Raw genomic sequence first — 18,623 nt, 5'->3', positions numbered from 1 at the left:
AGACAGATGAGTTATAAATTTATATGTGTACAATATAGATTGATCTTAGATTGACATACGGAGAGTCAAGTTCAAACAATAAACTCACTTGCTAACAAGATGACCAAATTGTATTCTAAAGTTCTCATACACAGCGTTTTATCAGCTTAAGCTCATATACATGGAGTTGATTTAGTTCAGTATACATATAATTGGAGAGGAGTGACTGAATAGGCGATTAGATTGAAGGAGGTGGACGGTAGATGTGATGGTCCATTGGCCCATCACAATGATGAGGACTAGAGGTCCTGGGGTAATGTATTGAACTTAGGTGTTCGAAGAGGATTCTAAGCGAAGGGATTTCTGGGAAAAGGTAAGTCTTTCTTGCTTTCCTAAAGCTCTGAAGTCCTTTGAGGGATCTGATATGAGGAGGCAGTTGATTCCAGTAGCTCGATAGGAAATGGGAATAGGATCAGCGTCTGGTGAGGGGTATTTGCAGACATGTTTCCTCCTGCTGAGGTTATCCTACCACCCAAAGCATCTGATAAAACATCCCAAGAATGTCACCAAAGACCCCCCTCTAAGAATATGGAAGATAAAAAAGCTCTTCTCAGTCCTGGAGGCCTATTAACCCATGGGAGCTGATCAGTACCTCTGCCAATGGCAGGAATCAGTTTTATACAGCAGGGCAATCTGGTAATACAGTATAATAAAAGTTGAAAGGGCACAGATTCAAAACAAATGCTAGGAAGTTTTTCTTCATCCAACGTGGGTTGGACACCTGGAATGCGCTTCCAGTGGACATGATAGGTATTGGGGTTCAAGAAGGAATTGGACAATTTTCTGTTGGAAAAGAGGATAGAGGGGTATGTAGAGAGGATTACTACACAGGTCCTGGACCTGTTGGGCCGCCACATGAGCAGACTGCTGGGCACGATGGACCTCGGGTCTGACCCAGTGGAGACACTGCTTATGTTCTTATACTGCTCTCGATATCTTTCAGTTCAGTACAGATACCATCAATAGAACTAGCCATCATTAGGAGATATAGTTATTTATTGATTCAATTTTCTATACGATTCTCCCGGGGGAGCTCAGAATGGTTTACATAATTTTTTTCCTTGTATGTCCTGGTGGACTCACAATTTATCTAATGTACCTGGGGCAATGGGGGGATCAAGTGACCTCTGCAGGGTCACAAGGAGCAGCATGGGTTTGGACCCAGAACCTCAGGGTGCTGAGGCTGTAGCTTTAACCACTGCACCACACTTTCTAAGCTATAATTTTATCAATAAAATGTTTTAACTGTCAATGAAAAGACATCATTTTTCTCAAAATTTTAATCAAAGCAGAATTGGTAAAGTTTGTCCAAATATCTTTAATCTTTCACTTTTTACAAACAGCAAAATTGAGTTTATACAGACTGCAGGTTTTGTATGGGGAGGATGAATTTTAAGAAAATGCTGAAAACTCAGTTATTTGCCAATGCCTTCTTATGCTAAGGTACATTTTAGTTGATAATTGCCTTCTAGAAATTTTCTGACATCAATGTATGATTTAAAGCTTGTTTGTACTTCTGAATTGATTGAATTTGCACTCTATCCCATGTCTATGTTATTTGTGGTACTCGTAGAGAAATAAGATTTTAAGTATGTGGTATGTTGTATATGGTATATAAATTTTTAAATAAATACATAAAATCCTATGACTAACCAACAATGAGGGTAACATTTGAAGCCTATAAGCTGATGACTTTGCATATAAAAGTTTGGAAACTTTAGTCATAATTTAAAAATCACACATTTTGCATTGGGACCAAGGTAGAGGCTCAGTCACAATACGAAGCCAAGGGGATTGTGGACGGACAGCCTGGCTTCTTGGAAACCTGTAGACAGAGGTGGGTGGTGAGGATACACGCTGGCTTCTTGTCATAATGGACACAGATAGTCAGTGTAATTGCTAAATTCAATCCTAAGTGTCTGTGACAGAGCAGAAATGAGGACAGCGTTCAGTCATTCTGTAGCTACAGAGGATAACTGGATGGGCGTCTAGAGACACAAGAGATGTACCGAAAATGAAAGACATGAAGAACCACTGGCTCATTCTGCTACCTTGCTGGCTGTGGACACTAGGCCCGGCACCACATACACACTAGATCCTTCAATTATGTGCTCACAAAATTCTCCAAAATGGCTGCGGGGTCAGGGATGCTCTCCCATAGAAATAGTGCTGACATCATTTCCTTCTCTAGCCTCACTTCTTGTGGGTTTCTTCTCAGTAAAAGTTGTTTGCAACAGTTCAAACAGTGTTATTAGGCCTTGACTTTCTGAAAAAGAGCTAATCTGCCCTGAAAGTATTTGGCGCTATAAGAGAAACGCTGGCCACTGTCAGTGATGCCTTATAGTGATTACATATGGAAAAGGAATCGGAAGATTAGCGTAATTTTTGAAGCTAGAATTCATGGAAGGTTTATTTAGCCAGTGATTTGACTGTTTTTTAAGTCAGAGAGATACCTCTGTCGACCCAGGGCCTCAGGCTTTTCTCGTCCTTTTTGGGGGGTTTATAAAAAGTCAAGCATGGAGTCCGTATTTGGCTGTTGTGTTATGCCTGGAAATTCAATGCTAGGCCTTGCTCAGGCTTTGGAATTGAACTTCTCAGGTTGTGAAGCCGGCTAAAGCATAGTGATTTAAATCACTTTGAATATCGACCCAGGGGCTATTAAAATTTTCAGTCTAAACTGCTTTGATAGATTGCTCTTTGTCGGATATATCCTCTGTAAAATTCTGTCACTGTGTTCTGGCTTACGTTTTTGGGACACCATCCTTCCTCTGGATAACTCTGCAGTGATTTTGAGGTCAACAGAGCTTATCTGGAGGTGTCAGGCTGAGTGAGTTTTAACTTTAGCTAATTGCTGATCCATTTTCTGGCTAAGGAGTATTTGCAGATTGGAGGTTTGTATCGCTCTATGGTGTGGCTATACCTCGAAAACTGCGTGCAAATCTGGTTCCGTATCTCAAAAAAGGGCAATCCTTATGTTGTTATGGCATACTGCCTATCAATATAGGCTATCTGAGCGACTTCAATGTGGAACCTCCAAAACTTGGTTTCTTGCTTTCTCTAAGCCAAATGGAAGGAGCAGGCCCAGCCCCGTGTCTCTGCTGTTGGAGTAACAGAAATGTGAATAAAGGAGATAGTTTCCTGCCTAAGAAACAGGCACAGGGCGGGCTGAGTAAACAAATGCAAGCTCTGATTAGTGAACATGTGTAAAGTCTTGTTATTTTTGGAATGAGTGCTAGAGAAGACTGCCACCAGCTGCCTGCTGATTCGATAAGGATAGATTTCCACACAGAGCATAGCTCTGCACCCTGGAAACAGACCACACACTATTTACTCAGTGCTCAATGCAGGCTTCCTGCAAAAACCTCCAACTGGCTCTCATCAGGGAGTCATCGCATATGCATTTCTTTCCATCTAGCTCTCATCAGGAAACCACTTTGCCTTTACTCCTTAGTTCTCTGCTAAGAGCCAGATATATTCTTGCAGAGGGTCTCACATATCTTTTTAGTGCATTTAGGGGCCTTTTTACTAATGCGTGATAACCGATTTAGCTTCCGCTAAATGATAACGTGTCCATAAAATATAACGGGCACATTAGCATTTAGCACACCTTAGTAAAAGACCCCCTTATGTCTAATCATCTTTCTGTGACAATGATATCTTTGGTGAGGGAGGGGAGAGAACAGGAAAACATGCATGCAGGAGCAGCTGACGAAGTAGGGGCGGGCGCAGGAGCTCTGCCAGTGTCTAGTAGTGTTGCCCAATACAGGGAAACACTTTGCAATTCGATTTGGCCTAGTGAATTGATTTTTCGATTCAATTCGATTCACTTTCCCTGCCCAATCAGGTGTTGTTGTTTTTTCAAACAGCCTGGCGGGTTTATTTTTATAGCCTCTTCACCCACCCCACCCCCTTTGCCCTCTCCAACCCCACGCTGGTGCTGTGGTGTAAACAAAATAAAAAAGACTTTTCCTCTCCCTGTTAGGTCCTAGCTCACACTCACCATCTAACACCAGCTCTGGCAAGATACACATTTCAAATCTGACAAACTATAATCACAAAACAGAAAATAAAATTATTTTTTCTATCTTTTGTTGTCTGGTCATTTTATTATTCAAATCATGTTGGTTCCAGGCTCTGTTTTCTGTTTGTCTTCTGTTAACTCGCTCACCAGGGTCTCCTGCCCATTTTACATTTTCTTCTTTCTCCGTGCTCACCATCCATCTTCCATCTCTGTACCTTCCCTTCCACTGCCATATCCAACATTTCTGTTTCTTTCCCACTGTCTACATTCTCTCTCTCCCTGCCGTGTGTCCTAGGACAACCCTCTCTATTCCTTTCCATGCAGCATCTCCCCTTTCTTCCCCTCCATTATCATGTGCAACACTTCTTTCTCTCTCTACCCATGCAACATCTCTCCCTCTCTCTTCTCCATGCATGTCTCCCTCCCCTCCACCATTTGCAAGATTTCTCCCTCTCACCCCTTTCTACCTTTTTTGTTGCATCTCTCCCTTCATCTCCTCCACCCCATGTCCAACAGTTCTTCTTTTCTCCTCTCTCCCCCTATGTGCAGCAGTTTTCATCCCTCTGTGCAGCACTTCCTGATCAACACCCCCCACCCCATCGTGAAACCTCAACTTTCAGGCTTCCTAAAGCAGCAGCAGTGGTGAACAGGCTGCCCACAGCCTGACCACCAGGGCTTCCATCTGCTGCATCATCAGTGATGTCATCAGGGATACAGCAGAGAGAAGGCCCTGGCAAGGCAGGCCAGCAGTAGCCTGTTGACCACCTGCCTCCACCACCGCTGCTGTTTCTGCAGGAGTCCCAGATGTGTTTCAGGACTCACTGAATTGGTGCATCTGATTTTTTAAGGAAACAAATTGATTCGAATCGGGTAATACTACTAGGCACACCCCATGATAACACATCCAGCTTCTTTACACAGAAACTCTACATTCATACCTGTCCACCACCTATATATCCATATCTCAAAATTGCCATCACACCTAGCCACAAATACCCCCAAATCTACTAAACCTCTCCCCACTCAGTCCCAAAAGGCCCATTTAGTCCAGTATCCTGTTTCCAGCAGTGGCCACTTCAGGACAGGTCACAAGTACCTGACAGAGTCCCAAAACGCAGCAAGATTTAGGAATCCCAAAGAATATCAAGATTCCATGTTACCTACTCAAGGAATAATTTGTGGTGGATTTTCCCAACTGTATCTTATTAATAATGGTTTATGGGCTTTTCTTTCAGGCTCTTGTCCAATCCTGTTTTAAAACCAACTACACTAACTGCTTTGCCCACATCCTCTGGCAAACACATTCCAAAGCTTGACTCCGCGTTGGGTGTGATTTGTATTACATAGAAACATGACAGCAGATAAAAGCCAAATGGCCCATCTGCTCTCTGAGAGATCCCACGTGCCTATCCCAGGCCCTCGTTCTGGCGGAAAAATACGGAATTACAAAAATGGAAAATTGCTGGACTAAATGTATAGACCAGGGGTAGGGAACTCCGGTCCTCGAGAGCTGTATTCCAGTCGGGTTTTCAGGATTTCCCCAATGAATATGCATTGAAAGCAGTGCATGCAAATAGATCTCATGCATATTCATTGGGGAAATCCTGAAAACCCGACTGGAATACGGCTCTCGAGGACCAGAGTTCCCTACTCCTGGTATAGACCATGATGGAGAGTGACCCAACATTGTAGGTTGGGTTGAGAACTTTTCAGCAGCCCCTCGTATTTTATGAAACTTTTAAGAACACAATGATATAACTAAAAACAGAACAAAACCATCATAAACAATTGCAGAGTCGTATCAATCCATAAGTTAGTTAATATTCAAATCTGCAAAAGACAGTCAAGTTTTCTACTTCTTAGATTAGGACATTCACCAACGGCTCTTTCATATTTTGAACTTACACAAATTAATTCCATCAATTCTTCAAATAGTAAGATAGTAAATAACAGCCTGGGTGGTTCATCCAGTCTGTCCAACAGCCAAGATAGGTAAGACCCGTACTCAGACAATTAGTACTTGTCATTGCTCTTGAGCCTTCTTGCTGTATATGGGATGGACATCGTAGAAGTCTGTCGGCATCGGTTGCACTGCCCCACACAGTCACAGCTAACTCCACCCCCCCACCCCACTCCCAATCCGTAGAAGTCCATCCAGCACAGGAGTCTCAAAGTCCCTTCTTGAGGGCCACAATCCAGTCGGGGTTTCAGGATTTCCCCAATGAATCTGCATGAGATCTATGTGCATGCACTGCTTTCAATGCATATTCATTGGGGAAATCCCGAAAACCCGACTGGATTGTGGCCCTCAAGGAGGGACTTTGAGATCCCTGATCCAGCATCATCTTCCTTCCCCACTGCTGGACTTCTGTTTACGCACCATTCCCGTGCTTCATAAATGAAGATACAATTTTTGATCTGTCAAATTTTGTGTCAAAACTCTCCTCTTTCCATTTAGGGATCCTTTGTGCTTATTCTATGCATTTTTGAACTCCGTCACTGGTTTTGCCTCCACCACCTCCAGAGGGAGGGAATTCCAGGCATCCACCACCCTCTCTGTGAAGAAGTATTTCCTGACATTACTCCTAAGTCTACCACCCCGCAACCTCGTCTTATGGCCTCCAGGTTTACCACTTCTTCATCTCTGAAATAGATTTGCTTGTAGATTAATACCCTTCAAGGATTTAAACATCTGTCTCATATCTCCTCTATCCCTTCTTGCCTCCAGAGTGTATTCAAGCCTCTTCTCATACGTCTCGTGGCGCACTCCCGATACCAATTTTGTCGCCTTCCTTTGGACCGCTTCAAGTCTTCTTATATCCTTAGCAAGGTACGGGCTCCAGAACTGAACGCAGTATTCCAGTGACTCGTACAGGGGCTTCAACACTTCTCTTTTTCTAGCATCCTTCTGGCTACAGCCACTGTCTTATTTATTTATTTAAAAGGTTATATACGGCCTAAGTACCAGGCGCTTTACAAGATTAGAACATACACAATTTTTGGAAAAGCTGCGGCTTGTGGGGTTTTTGGTAAAAAGAAGTGTCTCTTATTTCAAAAGGCACGTATAATAGGACATAAATGTATTATGCAATTTTGGTTATCAAAAGAAGCTCCTAGTTTTTGGCATTGGAGGAATCAATTTCATCGTCTATTGTTATTTGAGACTTGGGAAGTTAGGCGTTCGGCTAGGAAAATTCATATGTTTATGGAAATTTGGGATCCGTATATTCAGAATCTTTCAACTAAGGCAAGAAATTTAATTCTTAATGATTTACATTGAAGCTATGATTATTTATCTAAAATTCCAGTTCTTTGCTTTTATTATTCTTTATTTTTGTCAACTTTCATTGGGTTGGGGGGGATTTAGTATGATTCTTTCAATAAAAAAGTTAAAAACTATATTTTGGGGAGGATGGGGGGGAGAGGTCAATAGGAAAAGGGAAGGGAGGTAGGAATTAGGGGGAGGGTATTGAGAGATGTAATAGGTATTTTGGAAATATATTTTTAAGAAATGAAAGATATTTGATGGAAATTAATATGATGAATTTTAATTTATTGACTATTTTATTGTATTATAATATTGTATATTTACTGATTTCTTCAATAAAAATGTTATAAATTAGAACATACACAAAATCAACATGACAAAATTAAAATCTACACCAAAATCATCCAAGTACATCACAGGAAAGCCTTGAGAGCCTCAGACACTGTCACAACCAAGGTCCCTCTCCCTGTCTGGGCATATCAGCTTCTCAGCCCCAAACATATACAGCTCCTTCCACTTTTGATGTTGTGCTAAAGGGATCTGAGCTCCTAATTGCCTTCTAATAGCACTCTTGCATGTCAATGGCTCAATAATTTCTATGATCTCACATAAATATGCCAAACAGGTTAAATTAGGACAATAAGACAATATGTGGGACAAAATACCAATCTGAGTTTGACAAGACTAGCAAAAATCGTTTGTGGTCTACCTAACTTAGGGCCCCTTTTGCAAAGCCAGGGTGGCGATGCTGCCACGGTGCTCATAGGAATTCAATGGGTTTTGGCGCATTTACCGCAGCGTCGCTACCATGGTTCACTACAGAAATCTCGGACCTCGTTAAGAAAAAGAAAAAAGCATTTGTTTCCTACAAACATTCAGGAAGAGGAGCAGCAAAAGAAGACTATCTGGCCAAGTCCAAAGCTGTCAAAACGGCAGTCAGAGAGGCCAAGCTTCAGATAGAAGAGAATCTAGCAAAGGACATTAAGAAAAGGGATAAATCCTTTTTCAGGTACATCAATGATAGGAAAAGAAACACAAATGGGATAGTACGCCTTAGGAAAGCAGACGGGACTTATGCAGAATCAGATTCCGATAAAGCCGAACTACTAAACGAATACTTCTGCTCAGTCTTTACCTGCGAGGCGCCAGGGTCCGGTCCACAGTTGCAAGCAAGGCATAGCTCAGATGACCCGTTCTGGAATTTCGAGTTTACACCCAGCAGCGTCTACTGCGAACTATCAAGACTCAAAGTGAACAAAGCCATGGGACCGGACAATCTACACCCCAGGGTGCTTAGAGAGCTGTGTGATGTCCTGGCAGAGCCATTGTCTGTGATCTTCAATCTTTCCTTGAAGGCGGGAAAAGTCCCCTTGGACTGGAAAACAGCCAATGTAATCCCACTCCACAAAAAGGGCTGCAGGACAGAGGCTGAGAATTACAGACCGGTGAGTCTCACATCCATAGTGAGTAAACTCATGGAAACACTAATTAAGCATAAATTAGATACAATCCTAGACGAGAAGAATCTACGGGATCCCCGCCAACATGGATTTACCAGAGGCAGGTCCTGCCAATCCAATCTGATTAGTTTCTTTGACTGGATAACAAGGAAACTGGATGTGGGTGAGTCCCTGGACGTCGTTTACTTGGACTTTAGTAAAGCTTTTGATAGCGTTCCGCACCGCAGACTATTGAACAAGATGAAATCAATGGGACTGGGAGAGACGTTAACTACATGGGTCGGCGATTGGCTAAACAGTAGACTTCAGAGAGTGGTGGTAAATGGTGCCCCTTCAAAAACGTCGGAGGTGATCAGTGGAGTGCCTCAGGGCTCGGTCTTGGGCCCGATCCTCTTCAACATATTTGTGGGAGATCTGACTCAGGGGCTTCAGGGTAAAATCACATTATTCGCCGATGACGCCAAACTATGCAACATAGTAAGTGAGAACACTTTACCAGACAGTATGACGCAGGACCTACTTCTATTGGAACATTGGTCCTCGACTTGGCAGCTAAACTTCAATGCTAAAAAATGTAAGGTCATGCACCTCGGCAGCAGGAATCCATGCAAAACTTACACACTAAATGGTGAAACCTTAGTTAGGACCAAGGCGGAATGTGATTTGGGGGTGATCATTAGCGAAGACATGAAGACTGCCAATCAAGTGGAGAAGGCTTCATCAAAGGCAAGACAAATGATGGGATGCATCCGAAGAAGTTTTATCAGCCGGAAGCCCGAAGTTATAATGCCATTGTACAGATCCATGGTGAGGCCTCATCTGGAGTATTGTGTACAATTCTGGAGGCCACATTACCAAAAGGATGTGCTGAGAGTTGAGTCGGTTCAAAGAATGGCCACCAAAATGGTCTCGGGACTCAAAGACCTCCCGTATGAAGAAAGGCTGAATAAATTGCAGCTATATTCACTTGAAGAACGTAGAGAGAGAGGAGACATGATAGAGACGTTTAAATATATCACCGGCCGTATTGAGGTGGAGGATGATATCTTCTTTTTTAAAGGCCCCTCTGCCACAAGAGGCCATTCGCTGAAAATCAGGGGTGGGAAATTTCATGGCGACACCAGGAAGTTCTTCTTCACCGAAAGGGTGGTCGATCGTTGGAATGAACTTCCACCTCAGGTGATTCAGGCCAGCAGCGTGAAGGATTTTAAAAGGAAATGGGATACACATGTGGGATCTCTAGGGGGGTAAATTCAAGGGGGTAGGGTTGTTGGAGTGGGCAGACTTGATGGGCTGTGGCCCTTTTCTGCCGTCATCTTCTATGTTTCTATGTTTCTATGTTTCTATGGCTCTGTAAATGGGGCCCTTAGACAGCTTGACCAGTGTCCAAAGGGCTCTGTGTAAAGCGAAGAGACACGATCATTTCACTCCTCTTTTTATTCAGCTGCATTGACTCCCAGTTAAATATCGCGTATGATTTAACATTTTGGTGCCGTGGCGATTGGATGGCAATCCTGCCACGGTGTCATTTATAGAACCGTGGTTACATCCCAGGGATATCAAGGCCTACATTTCCGGTGCCTATCTCTGATAAGCTTTGCAACTGCGGAGGTTCCTACCAATGCCTAAGGGTACATCCATCGTTAACCAGGTGAGTCAGGTTATTTCAGCCTATGGTCAAAATTGGGGGGAGGGGGGAAGATCTGAAAAAAATCTATTTTTGAAGGTTCCTGCCACATCCTCTATGACCCCTATCTCTGAAATCCTGTTTTCTGAGTTTTTTACTTTTATTTAAGACATTTTTGAGCCATTCTTTTGCGCCAAAATGCTGCCATGGTGGCCATCTTGTATTTTCTGAATTTTTAAAAAGTTCTTCAGATCATTCAAATCAACTTATTTTGCCTCAAAACAGGCAGGGATGGAGTCTTCAGGCTCTTTTACTCCTAATTCATGCCAGTTTTGTGCTGGGGATGCTGGAAGAGTACCCTTGTGCCACATGTGGTACATGAAGGGGAGTTAGGAGCATTGGGCTTCACCTCCCGTTTGGTTAACCACTTTGTTATAGGTGGTCTAGAAATTTTAGAAATAAATAAATAATCTTTCAGGGGTCTGTCTACTGAGATATAATCTTTTCCATGGCCCCAGAATAGCAGCATACCTCTTCAAAATTGTAGCCCTTCCCCCTTTCACTGCATCTTGGGATGCACTGGGAGAGGACTAATGCCCTGATTGGCTCAGGGACTTTGGCCACTCCCAGAGCCTTAGACCACTCCCAGTGCATCCCAAGGCCTAAGATGCACTGGAAGGGGGAGGGCCACCATTTTGAAGAGGCAGCCCTATCAGCAGGAAGGAGTGGGTATCTGTCTTGCTGATTTTTCATCCAAAGGTACAGGGGTGAGTGGAGATGTCAAGGAATGGGGGGGGGGCGGCACTGGGAGGGACATAATGCCCTGAGCCAATCAGGGCCATAGGTCCCTCCCAGTGTATGCCAAGATGTAAGGTACAGGGGGATGTGGAGATATCAGGGTGTGTGTGAAGGGGTATCAGGCTTGGTGGGAGGGGCTTCTTTTTGGAGGGGGGCTAGGGGAGATCAGAGGGCGGGAAGAAGGGAAAGAGAAATTGGGGATCTCCCTGCTGGTTCAGCTGATCAGGTATTCCCCTGCCGTGATGGCAAGGCATGGACTATTTAGATTTTTAATTTTGACATCAATTGTCATTGAGCGCTCTGCCAGAGCTGCAATTCTCTCCCCGATATTTTATCTGATTGACATGTGTTCGGCCACCGACATCGGCCCTAATTTCTTTTTTCTGCTTGCCATTTGGTACTGATTAACTCCTCCTTTTACCAAGCTGCGTTAGGCTTTTTTTTTTATCACTGGTCATGGCAGTAATAGCTGTGAAGTTCAAAGAATTCCTCTGAGCGTCGGCGCTAATGTTGACAGAAAGATGATAAACTTTATTTTGTTTATTTCTGTTCTTGTTTTATTTTGTCATGGCTTTGACTGAATAACTCTCTTCTAGCCTATGAAAAATGGACATCTTTTCTACTTGCTTTTTTGATAATTGTCAACCACTATTTAGTAATTCTGGTATTTTAATAACATAAACAAAAGAAATGGAAGTGGCTTTTCTATTCCCCCTGGGAGGCCCATTTCCTGGCTAAATACTCCAAAGGCCAGTGAATTATAGGGTTGAGTTGAATAGGGTTGTTTAGGTTTCTGACCATTAACGTGAAGTCATTAGCACGCAAAACACTTACTAAAGTGTGCTAGCATTTTTAGCGCAAGCAGATAAGTGTGCGCTAAGCCCGCCCTACAGGGCTAGAACGAACGCCAGCTCAATGCTGGCGTTAGCGTCTAGCGCGCACGGCATTGTAGCGTGCGCTATTCCACGCGTTAAAGGCCTAACACAGCTTACTAAAAGGAGCCCTTAGTGCCTCCTATTTTGTAGGCAGTAAGGGTCACACGCTAATCCTGCGCTAATCAAAACATGGCAATGCCCATGCACTGATTAGCATGACCATAGAAACATAGAAGATGACGGCAGAAAAGGGCTACAGCCCATCAAGTCTGCCCACTCTGCTTACCCACCCCCTGTCTATGCCCTAATGACCCAATTTCCTTATCTTGACCCTCGTAGGGATCCCACATGGGCATCCCATTTATTCTTAAAGTCTGGCACGCTGTCTGCCTCGATCACCTGCACTGGAAGCTTGTTCCAATGATCAACCACTCTCTCTGTGAAGAAATACTTTCTGGTGTCGCCATGAAATTTTCCGCCCCTGAGTTTGAGCGGGTGCCCTCTTGTGGCCGAGGGTCCCTTGAGAAAGAAAATATCATCTTCCACTTCGACACGTCCCGTGAGGTACTTAATGTTTCGATCATGTCTCCCCTCTTCCTACGTTCCTCAAGAGTGTAAAGCTGCAATTTGTTCAGTCTCTCTTCGTACGAGAGACCCTTGAGCCCCGAGATCATCCTGGTGGCCGTCCATTGAACCGATTCAATTCTGCGCACATCTTTACTGTAATGTGGCCTCCAGAATTGCACACAGTACTCCAGATGAGGTCTCACCATGGCCCTGTACAACGGCATTATGACTTCAGGCTTTCGGCTGACGAAACTTCTATTGATACAACCCAATATCTGCCTTGCCTTAGATGAAGCCTTCTCCACTTGATTGGCAGTTTTCATATCTGCACTGATGATTACTCCTAAATCTCGTTCTGCTGAAGTCCTAGTTAAAGTTTCTCCGTTCAAGAAGTACGTCCTGCATGGATTTCCGCTTCCGAGGTGCATGACCTTACATTTCTTAGCATTGAAGCCTAGCTGCCAGGTTGAGGACCAACTTTCCAATGTAAGCAGGTCCTGCGCCATATAATTCTGTAAACTGCATTCACTTACTATATTACATAGTTTGGCGTCATCGGCGAATAGTGTTATTTTACCTTGAAGCCCTTGAGTCAGATCCCCTATGAATATGTTGAAAAGGAGTGGACCCAGGACCGAGCCCTGCGGCACTCCACTGGTCACCTCCGATGTTTTAGAGAGGGTACCATTAACCACCACCCTCTGAAGTCTGCCACTCAGCCAATCATTGACCCATGCAGTTAGTGTCTCTCCTAACCCCATCGATTCCATCTTGCTTAGCAGCCTGCGGTGTGGGACACTGTCAAAAGCTTTCCTGAAGTCCAGGTACACGACGTCCAAAGACTCTCCCAAGTCCAACTTTCTTGTTACCCAGTCAAAGAAGCTGATGAGATTGGATTGGCAGGACCTACCCTTGGTGAATCCATGCTGACTGGGATCCTGAAAATTCCCTTCATTCAAGATCGTGTCCAATTTGCTTTTAATTAGTGTTTCCATGAGTTTGCACACTATTGATGTGAGACTCACCGGTCTATAATTTGCAGCCTCTGCCCTGCAACCCTTTTTATGCAGACCATGTCCACTCTCAGTGGCACGGTAAGAGGGGAGGGTGGTCCTCCCCGGGCATGGTCTTCCTATCCACCCCCCCCCCCGCCCACTCCTCGCTTCTCTCCTTGCCACGCGCGCACACCCCTTGCCTAGTCTATACCTTTCCCTGGTGTGAGGATTCTGCCCGCGTTGGCATCGGCGCTCTCTCTGACATCACTTCTGGGACCCGCGCCTAGCAAGTGACGTCAGAGGGCGAGCCGACACAGAGGAGCTAAAAAGGTACTGGGAAAGGGAAGGGGCAGGTGTACGCTTGGCAGGGGAGGGGCGCCACTGCCCACTCTTCGCCCCCAAACACACCCACTGTATTATTGTATTTCGATGATTGTCCAGCTCTTTTTAGTGTAAACGGCCTAGAACTTTTGGTTATGGCGGTATAAAAGAATAAAGTTATTATTACGTTATTATTATTATTGTTTTTTTTAGCAAAACTTACTCTGGGACAGCTGACTAGGCCGTTTGAAGAAGTGGTAAGCAGAGGTTAATGCTTAGCACAGCTTAGTAACGTCCAAGTTCTTTTCGCCGACTACGAGGACCAATGGGAGAAAGCACTGCGTAATCCCCATTCAGAATTCATGAAAACTTAACACGGAGAAGGCATTAGGATATTCTCTGAGCATTTCTTAATTATTCCTAGCATTCGATTTGCTTTCTCGACTGAGCAAAGGATTTCAATATACTGTTTGCAATGATGCCGCCCCAGATCGTCTTCCCGGGTGCTGACTTCCAACATGGATCCCAGCGTCACGCAGCTAGACAGACTTTCAATCATTGCTCCCGACATGAATCACTTTCCACTTGTCCACATTCAATTTCATCTGCCATCTGGATGCCCCGACACCTTCTCACAATCCATTTGTGATTTAACTTACTCACTGTTCCCATTTCAAGATCATTTATAAATATGTTAAAAAGTGCTGGACCCAGTACAGATCCCTGGAGCCCACCACTGTTCATGTTTCTGTGACAGAAAATTGACCAATTAGCCCTACCAGCGCTCTGTTTTCTATCTTTTAACCGCTTCCCAATTTACTCTAGGGGAGGGGAGAGTGTGACCCAGTGGTTTAAGCTACAGCCTCAGCCCCCTGAGGTTGTGGGTTCAAACCCACACTGCTCCTTGTGACCCTGGGCAAGTCACTTAATCCCCCCATTGCCCCAGGTACGTTAGATAGATTGTGAGAGGGAAAAATGCTTGAATACCTCAATAAATTCATGTAAAACCATTCTGAGCTCCCCTGGATTACAGTATAGAAAATGGAATAAATAAATAGTAAAAGTTTCAGCCTCTGTGATAACCAGAGCTGTTATTGTGATGTCATAATGCCTCATTCCACCAATAAGAGCCAACCTCATCAGTGATGTCACAATGGCTGGATTGTCCTAGAGTAACACAGTGGTTAAAGCTACAGCCTCAGCACCCCGAGGTTGTGGGTTCAAACCCACGCTGCTCCTTGTGACCCTGGCCAAGTCACTTAATCCCCCCATTGCCCCAAGTACATTAGATAGATTCTCAGGACAGACAGGGGAAAATGCTGTAAAACTATTCTGAGCTCTCCTGGGAGAACAGTATAGAAAACAGAGTAAATAAATATTTCCTCCTATCCTATGTTCTTTCTCATTTTTCCCAGGAGTCTCTCATGAGAAAATGTCTTCTGAAATGACAAATAACAGTGGCTCACTGTTAGCCACATGCAGTGATGTAGTAAGACAGTGGCACTCCCTGCCCCCCTCCACTCTCCCCCCTCCCCCCATTCCACACTTACGCTCTCCCCCCCTCCCCCATACCTCTATTAGGCTCACTGGTCCAGCTCCTGTCTGCTTTCTTTTCCTTTGAACCCCTAGGGCAGGATACCCTGTGGGAATTCCTAATTAATGAAATCAGACTTGTATGCAGTTCGCTACCCCTGTCTGCAGAGTGTGACTGTGTGTTGGCTTTATATAACCTTCATTTAATTGTACCACCTGCAGAGCAAGGTATTAGGGACAGACAGGAGGGAAAAGCACTGACAACAGGCAAGCTCTTGATGAGTTTGCTCCTTTCTCCCTCGTACACACCTTTCACAACCTTTGAAATGATTTAAACGCTTGTGCATAATGCGGCTAAGAATGACCAAGGAAGGCCCAGCACTGTGGACTGCCTATGGTCGTCTAAGCAAATACGGTAAGTAATCCATGCAATACAGTGTCTTGGAATCTCTGTGATTCACAATAAGATGTAGATCAAGGATTGGAAGTTCGAGTTCAAGGTTCGATTTTCTTTATTTTTCATATACTATTTATCAGTCAAGTGGAGTAGAACGGGTACAAGTGGATTGATTTTTCACTCCATCAAAAATGACAAAGCCTAGGAGATACTCGATGAAGTTATAGGGAAATACTTTTAAGACCAATAGGAGGAATTTTTTTTTCACTCAGAGAATAGTTAAGTTCTGGAACGTGTTAACAACATAAGAAGTTGCCTCCACTGGGGCAGACCAGAGGTCCATCCTGCCCAGCGGTCCGCTCCCACGGCGGCCCATCAGGCCTAAACAGTGTCCATGACTAATTTTGTAACTGCTTCTAATCCTCTAATTCTATCCCTATTACCTACCTCTACTCCTATCTGTACCCCTCAATCCCTTTGTCCTCCAGGTACCTGTCCAGACCCTCTTTGAAGCCCTGTAGTGTGCTTCTGCTTATCACATCCTCCGGTAGCGCGTTCCATGTATCCACCACCCTCTGAGTGAAAAAGAACTTCCTGGCGTTTGTTCTAAACCTTTCCCCTTTCAGTTTCTCGGAGTGCCCTCTTGTGCTTGTGGTTCCCCGTAATTTGAAAAATCAGTCTATGTCCACTCTTTCTATGCCCTTCATGATCTTGAAGGTTTCTATCATGTCTCCTCTAAGTCTCCGCTTTTCCAGGGAGAAAAGCCTCAACTTCTTCAGTCTGTCAGTATATGAGAGGTCTTCCATACCCTTTATTAGCTTAGTTGCTCTTCTCTGGACTCTCTCAAGTACCGCCATGTCCTTCTTGAGGTACGGCGACCAGCACTGGACACAGTACTCCAGAGGATGTGGTAAGAGTGGATAGTGTAGCTGGTTTTAAGAAAGGTTTGGACAAGTTCCTGGAGGAAAAGTCCATAGTCTCTTATTGAGAAAGACATAGGGGAAGCCACTGCTTGCCCTGGATCGGTAGCATAGAATGTTGCAACTCTTTGGGATTCCAGAATCTTGCGATTCCTTTGGATTCTGAATGGAATGTGGCTACTCTTTGGGTTTTGGCCAGGTACTAGGGACCTGGATTGGCCACCGTGAGAGCGGGCTACTGGACTTGATGGACCATTGGTCTGACCCAGTAAGGCTATTCTTATGTTCTTATCTAAGAATCTAAACCAGGGGTGTCCAACCTTTTGGCTTCCCTGGGCCGCATTGGCCGAAAAAAATGTTTCTGGGGCCGCGCAAACACTGCAGCAAGACAGAGGAGGGAGCCGGCAAGACGGTAAACACCCGGGGGCAGCAGAAGAAAACACTGCATTACCCTTGACCGGGGCTGCACAAAATACTTCACAGGGCCACATGCGGCCCTCGGGCCGAAGGTTGGACACTCCTGATCTAAACGGTTTACAATGAAATGAAATTTAAAATATAAGAATTTTAAAATATATCATATCTAAAGTTAAAATAAATGAAATGAAAACGGGAGCATAAACAGACTAAGGAGGGGGAGGAGAAAAAAGGTAAGTTAATAAATACATTGAGTTAAAAGGAAAATAAAAGGGAGCTAAGTGGAAGGGGGAGATACATTAGGGTAGAGCTCACTTCAAAAGAAGCACTTTGATTTTTCCAAAATACTTCAATGAATTTTATGAGGATTACTAGAGAGATTTTATGGGATTAGAGATTGTAGGCATCTTTAAAAAGAAACGTCTTGAGTTTAGATTTAAATTTTTCTAGAGTTTTCTAGTCAGGGATCCAATGGGAGGGCATTCTACAGAGACCGAGAAAATGGATTTGCGAGTAGTATCATAGAAAAGTTCACGTATCGATGGAATGGTGAATAGGTTTGGATTGTTGGATCGGAGTATCCTGGAAGAAGCGTATGAGATCAGAAGTTTGCCGATGAAGGCTGGTTGATTGGAGTTTTTTGTTTTGAAGGTTAATAGGAGTATTTTATAGGACAGATGATGAGTGATGGGGAACCAGTGTGCTTTGCGAAGAAGGGGAGTGACATGATCATATTTTTTTGCATGGTAAATTAATTTAATGGCCGTATTTTGCAATAGTTGTAGACGATGGATTTCTTTCTGAGTTATGCCCTGATAAAGGGCATTACAGTAATCAATGTTCGAAATTACAAGGGAATGAATCAAAATGTTGATAGAGGGGGGATCGAGAAGAGATGGAACGAATGAGTCTTATTATATGAAAACATTTCTCTGTTACTGCGCTAATTTGTTGATGGAAACTGAGGTCCCTATCGAGGATAACTCACAGAGTTTGATTTTGGTATCTAGTGGTTTGAATGAGAGGTGGTTGTTAGGAAGAAGGGTGGAGAATAAGAAAGTAGCTATAGGGAGAAGAGGTATGTCTTACATCAAGATAGGTGGTGAGTTGTCTTAGGTGTGTTGGCAATTTGTTCCAAATGAGGGGACCTTGGTACTCAAAGCTAGCCTCAAACATCTTCTTCCACCATACTTGTTGAGGTGATGGGAAGGGTAGTTTGAAACATTGCAATGCACGTGAATTAAAGAAGGAAGGTGGGACTTTTAATATGAGAAGTTAGTCCCTCCAGGTTTTCTCCATAGATTGGTTTGTGGACCATGTAGGCTGTCTTGAACTGGATTCTCTTTTTCATCGGCAGCCAGTTCAGTCGCCCTCTCATATTGATT

This window comes from Geotrypetes seraphini, chromosome 5, assembly GCF_902459505.1.
Source record: "Geotrypetes seraphini chromosome 5, aGeoSer1.1, whole genome shotgun sequence".
Classification (NCBI taxonomy): domain Eukaryota; kingdom Metazoa; phylum Chordata; class Amphibia; order Gymnophiona; family Dermophiidae; genus Geotrypetes; species Geotrypetes seraphini.
This window is presented reverse-complemented; position numbering follows the sequence as displayed.